Genomic DNA, 5,991 nt, shown 5'->3' on the forward strand with positions numbered 1-5,991 from the left:
CTCAAGCAATACTGCCGGGTCCCTTTGACCAGGGTCTGCCCAAGGGCTGTGTTGGAGGGCATGCAGGTCCACCAGGTAGATGACTTGGATCTCCTATTCCAAAAGGATAGGAGGTCCAAGTTCACAGCAAGGAGGACGGAGACCCGATGGCTGGCACTCAAGGGCAGGAGGCAAGCACCAAAGATATGGAAGAAAAAACATTCCCCTCCCCCCACACACACACATTCACTCACTTGCTTAGAATGCACTGAGAGTCTTGGATCAAAACTTGTTACTCGACCAAGTACTCTGTGTCAGAGCTAGAAAAGATAACCGCCTCTATGCCTTTATTTCCTGGTAGGAACACGGTAGCCTCCATGTAATTGGTTTTAACGACTCTTGTATGACTGGACACCATTTTGTCATTTTTCAAAAGAACCGCACTAGAAGCATGCTTGAGGCATGCTAGAAGTGTCACTTCCCCCTATCTCTCCAGCATCTCCATAGGACAGTAAATGAACAATTTCCCATACACGGAGGTGTCCCATCCCTGATCCGCAATCTTCTCCACATATCTAAAGGAGAGACCTGGTTTCCCAAGAGCCAGGGCTCGGGGAGCCTTCAAGGTTCAGAGGAAGCTGGCTGAGGGGTGCTCAGTGCCAGGGATGGACCTCAAGCTATACTGCCGGGTCCCTCTGAGTGGGTCTGGCCAAGGGATCTGTTGGGGGGCACTGCCTCTGTCTCTTCCCTGACCAGTTTCTCTTCTATCACCTGCAGATCCCCCAGGCTGATTAGTTGGACCTCCTACTTCAAAAGGGTAGGAGGTCCAAGTTCACAGCGAAGAGAGCGGAGGCCCACTAGCTCTCATTTCGAAAAAGGAGGCAAGCACCAAAGGTGAGTAAGAAGAAACACCCCCCCCCCTACACACAGACACACACAGAGCCTTCAGGGTACAGGAGAGGCAAGCTGTGGGGTGCCCAGTGGCAGGGAAAGACCTCAAGTCTCCCTGCATCTTCAGCTGGTAATAGACTCGATCGTCTCATGGATCTTGACATCCATGGATGCTGTTTCCTGCTGTTTAGAGGTGGAGCCAAGAAGTTGGTCATTTGGTCCTTCGAAGGATCATCCACCTCCACACCACTGTCTCAGCAGGCTGGCTTTGTTGATCATTACGGTCCACACTGATCACATAATTGATGGGATCTGGGTGTTGTGGGAGCCCCACTGGTTTCCTGGGGATCTCAGAGAATCACATGCAAACGCAGCCAGAGATCTGGTCAAACTCCTTCTCAAGACTGTCTTGGAGCCTGTTGTGTTTGATGTTGAGCCAGAGGGCCTGAATGATGCTGGCACGAGTCTGTGTGTGAACGCCCAGCAAGCGAGCCAGACAGGTTCCGGTTTGTACTGTGCAGGCTGGTGCTCCAGCCTGAGCAGCAGGGTGCATTTCACCTTGACACTGCCTGGGCACTTGGCCTGGAAGCCATCAGTCTCTTGGGTTGTGGGCATCTGGTTCCACTCTACCAGATGGTTTTTTGGGCTGTACAACTCTTTGTCCAGTTCCATTGCCAGGCTCCCGGGTCATTCAAGAGTTTGCCCTCCACACAAAGTTCCCATGAGGCTCTGTGTTCCCCACCTTCAGATTGCTCCTCGCCAGGTGTAAAGGTGTTGCAAAGTCTATACGCAGTTTCTGCTTTTGCGTTACAGGTTCTTTGGCTGCCTCCTGGATCTCCATCCTCTTGCGGACGAGGTTCAGATCCGGCTTCCGTCCAAAACCAGCAAATCCATGAGGGCCTGAGACGCTGCGACTAGCTCACGAATTCTCTGTGGTGGGACCTTGTCTGCCATCTTTTCAGTCCTCGTCACGGGGTCAGCGAGGGAGGCGGCTGGGTCTGTGGAGCAAGCAGAGTCGGATTCAGAGACCAGGAACCCCCTTCGTTCCCCCCGCCACTCACTCTTTTGCAAAGGCAAGCCTTCCAGAGACAGGAGAGACGGCTTCCCCTCTGCCCGGGTCTTCTCCTTCTCCAGGACAGGTGGAAAGATTTCTCCGTCTTCAAGAGAAAACAAAGTTATTTCCAGGACATGGATTTCACCTAGTTGTTAAAATCATCTCTCTTGATTTAGTCTGTTGTTTCATTCAATATTACTGACAACTTCAGACTTGCTCTCCAGCAACTCTGGGGAAAACCTCTCGTCCACCCAGGCCTGCAAGTCCAAAGCAGGCAACAGACATCAAGGTGACCCAGACTCTGTGGCTTCCTCCATGCCTTTGGCATCCTCTGATCACCCTCCCTAACACACAATGAGAACCCTACGAGGGTTCCATGAGGGCCTGAGACTCTGCGACCAGCTCACAGATTCTCTGTGGTGGGACCTTGCCTGCCGTCTTTTCAGTCCTCGTCACTGGGTCAGCGACGGAGGCGGCTGGGTCTGTGGAGCAAGCAGGCGCTTCCGGGAGGGGTCCCTCATAGACGGTGGCATTCCAGGTCTCAGTGGAGAAGCTGTTCCATATGGAGGACCCGAGGGGGGCCCACTTGCAACCCTGCCACAGGCATCCGGACACCAGACCGCATCCCAGGGTGTTGGAACTGAGCTCCAATCCCCACAGGTCAGTACAGGGTGGCCCCGGCCAGGCTGGGTCCTCGCAGGAACTCACCTCCTCCCAGCCCCAGTCGGAGCAGCCTGTGAAGAAACAGAGACAGAGCTCCTGTTAGAAGGACTTTGTACAGGGGGAGAGGGAACAAGACCCCTTCAAGATTCAGCTGTTTTCGCTCAGCAACCCATAAGTCCCTGCACTTCTCCCGGCACCCAGGGCAGGGCAGGGCCAGATCCGGGAGACAGGTGCACTCAGCTTGACACCCCCCCAGAGCCCACCATCCGGGATGGAGCCCCTCAGAGAGGTGACACCCCCTCCATGCCCTCAGACTTTCCATGATCCTTCCTCTCTTCTTCAGCTCCACTTTCCCTTCATCCACCCACAGCCTCCTTAAGCAGCTGCCCTATGGCACCACCATGGAACCAGAGGCAGGCTCCCTGGATCCCTCCCGATATTCCGCCTCAGTGCACTCTCTCTCTCTGTGTGCGTGCGTGTGTGTGTGGGGGGGCCTTTTTCTTTCTCACCTGGGGTGCTCGCCTCCTGTTCTCCAGCGCCAGCCACTTGGCCTCCGCCCTCCTCACACAGAACTTGGACCTCCTATTCTTTTCAAATAGGAGGCCCAAATCCTCTGCCTGGGGGACCTGCATGAGATAGTAGAGAAACTGGTCAGGAGAGAGACAGAGGCAGTGCCCTCCAACAGAGAAGTGCCCCCCCCCACAGAGGCCTTGGCCAGACTCGGCAGTAGTGCTTGAATACTCACTGGAGGTGCCCAGCCGAGGTGGAGTTTCCACTTCCAGGTCCCTCCACCCGACCGGCCGCAGAGTTGTTTACACAGCAGGCTGCATCTGCTCTCCGGCTCGGAAGTCTGCAAGGGGAAACAGAAGCCATTTTTGCCCTCTTTACTGAGTGTCATATTTACCCTCCCCCTTCAGAAGAAGAGCCCTGCTGGATCTGGCCCAGGGCCCATCTAGTCCAGCTGTCTGAGTCTCCCAGAGTCCCACCAGATGCCTCCAGGAGCACACAAGACCACAAGAGACCTGCATCTTGGTGCCACTACCCTGCATGTGGTATTCTGTTGACCCTCACACCCCCACAAAGACACCACAGTGACTAACTTTAAAAACATGAATCTTACAGAACATCCCTTCCCCCGCATTCTGGGACATGCAAAAGAACTGAAATTATCCACGGATAATTCAGAGGACGGAAAAAATTCCTACTCGGCACTCATGATGAGCGACTGGCCAATCTCAGCCTGTACATGCCCATCATGTCTTGTAACCTGTGATGGAGTTTTGCTCCACAAATCGGCCCAATCCCCTTTTCAAGGTATCTAGGCCAGACGGCATCACCACATCCTGTGGCAAGGAGTTCCACAGACTAATTACACGCTGGTTAAAGAAATATTTTCTTTTATCGGTCCTAACTCTCCGAACACTCAATTTTACAAAGAGAAAAAAAAAAAAACTGTTCGTCCAACCAGGACTATAACTATAACAGTTTTTTCTCTTTGTAAATTTCTCTTTCAATTCATGTCGCTTATGTGACATATTTTATGGTATTATTGTCTTGTAATTTATTATTTATTGATGTATTTATGCCATTAAAGGTTTACTACTACTACTGCACTCAATTTTCAGGGATGTCCCCTGGTTCTGGTGTTCTGTGAGAGGGAAAAGTGCATCTCTGTCCACTCTATCCATCCCCTGCATAATTTGGAATGTCTCAATCATGTCCCCCCCGCCCCGGGCACCTCTTTCCTAGTCTGAAGAGCCTCAAACTCCACAGCCTTTGCTCATATGGGAGGTGCCCCTAACCAGAGACTTGTCAGGATTGTGCCCTTCATTTCTCTGCAAGTCCTCTTTTATCTGTCCCTTTCCTCTCTCGCCATCTAGGGGGCCAACGGCCTCTCTGGCAGATTTCCTTCTAAGATGCTTGAAGAGGTTTTGTTCCTCCCCTTCATGTTGCTGGCCGGGTGTTCCTCAGAGTCTTTCTTGGCCTCCTGTTTCAGCTTCCTACATTTGTTTTGTCCCGGTTTCTGTTCCTGTTGATTCTCCTCCTCTGGGCAAGACTTCCCCTGATGGAAGGAAGCTTCCTTGCCTTTTACAGACTCTCATTAGCCGTGCCGGCACCCTCTTGGACTCAGTCGAGCCCTTCTTTCTATGCGGTACACACGTCTGCTGGGCCTCTACCACCGCTATTCTCAACAGCCTCCCTGCACTCTGGAGGGACTGGACTCTTTGGACCTTCCCTTTCCACTTCTTTCCAACAGCCTCCGCATCTGGGGCAAGCCCTCCCTTTGGGATTTGGTGTCCGATTTGCTTGGCTCTCTTCCCCCGACATGCCTGGCAAAACGGATTGCAGCACTGTCACTGTTCCCCAACGGCTCAGTAACCATTACAGCTCTAACCAGGTCCTGAGTACCGCACAATATGAAATCCACAGTCAACTCTTGGCTCTCTGGCGGGCTTCCTGACTAGCTGCTCCAAGGCACAGCCAGTTAGTGTGTCAAGCTACCGGGTCTCTCTTTTGTGACCAGAGCAGGCTTTGACTCAGTTGGTATGAGGATAATTGAAGTCCCCCATGATGACACCCCTGTCCCTCCTCGACACCTCCCTGATCTGTTTCCTCTTTCTGAGGTCCCCTTCAGGTTTTTGGTCTAGAGGACGATCGCACACCCTATGACATCGTTCTTCAGGCCTGGTAGTTTAACCCACAGTAGTTCTGTGGTGGAGGCAGTCCCGCCTTCCATTGCAACCCTGCTAGATTCTACCCCTTCTTGGACATACATGGCCACCCCATCTCCATCACGCTCCTTCCTGTCCCTCCCATAGGGTTGATAACCTGGGATGGCTGTATGTCACTGGTTCTCCGCATTCCACCAGGTTTCCGTTCTGCCCACTGTATCAATGTTCTCCCCAGCCACCAAACATTCCCGCTCTCCCATCTCTGCTCAGAGACTTCAGGCATTCACATAAAAGCACCTGTATATGGAGTCCCTGAAATATTTGTGCCTTGATCCCCACAGCGTCTCATTTTGCTGGCCTGGTTGTCAACGACCATCATGCTTCCATCCTAATTCGCACTCTGTCATTTGCTTGTTGTTCTCTATCTGCCATAACCCCTAGGGATGAGGAGTCCGGAACCAGCCGCCCCTCGGCTCTTGTTGGCTTTCCCCCAGAGTTCAGCAGAAAAGCTGCTCTGCCACCTTTTTCATGTTACGTGCCAGCGGTCCAGCTTCATTTTGGTCCAAGTGAAGACCTTCCCTCTCCTACAGGCCCAACTTGTCCCAAAATGCTCCCCAGTGCCCAGCAAATCTGAACACTCCTACCAACACCACTGTCTCAGCCATGCATTAACACCCCTGAGCTCCGCCTGCCTAACTGGCCCTGCACGTGGAACAGGTCGCACTTGCAAGA

The 5,991-nt window shown here is 52.8% G+C and overlaps 1 pseudogene; it reads right to left on the minus strand.

Moving 5' to 3' along the window:
- Positions 1 to 993: 993 nt before the first annotated feature.
- LOC136662429 (SWI/SNF-related matrix-associated actin-dependent regulator of chromatin subfamily D member 2-like) lies at positions 994 to 2,564 on the minus strand (annotated as a pseudogene).
- Positions 2,565 to 5,991: the final 3,427 nt, after the last annotated feature.

The sequence above is a fragment of the Tiliqua scincoides genome, chromosome 11 (assembly GCF_035046505.1).
Source record: "Tiliqua scincoides isolate rTilSci1 chromosome 11, rTilSci1.hap2, whole genome shotgun sequence".
In the NCBI taxonomy this organism is placed as follows: domain Eukaryota; kingdom Metazoa; phylum Chordata; class Lepidosauria; order Squamata; family Scincidae; genus Tiliqua; species Tiliqua scincoides.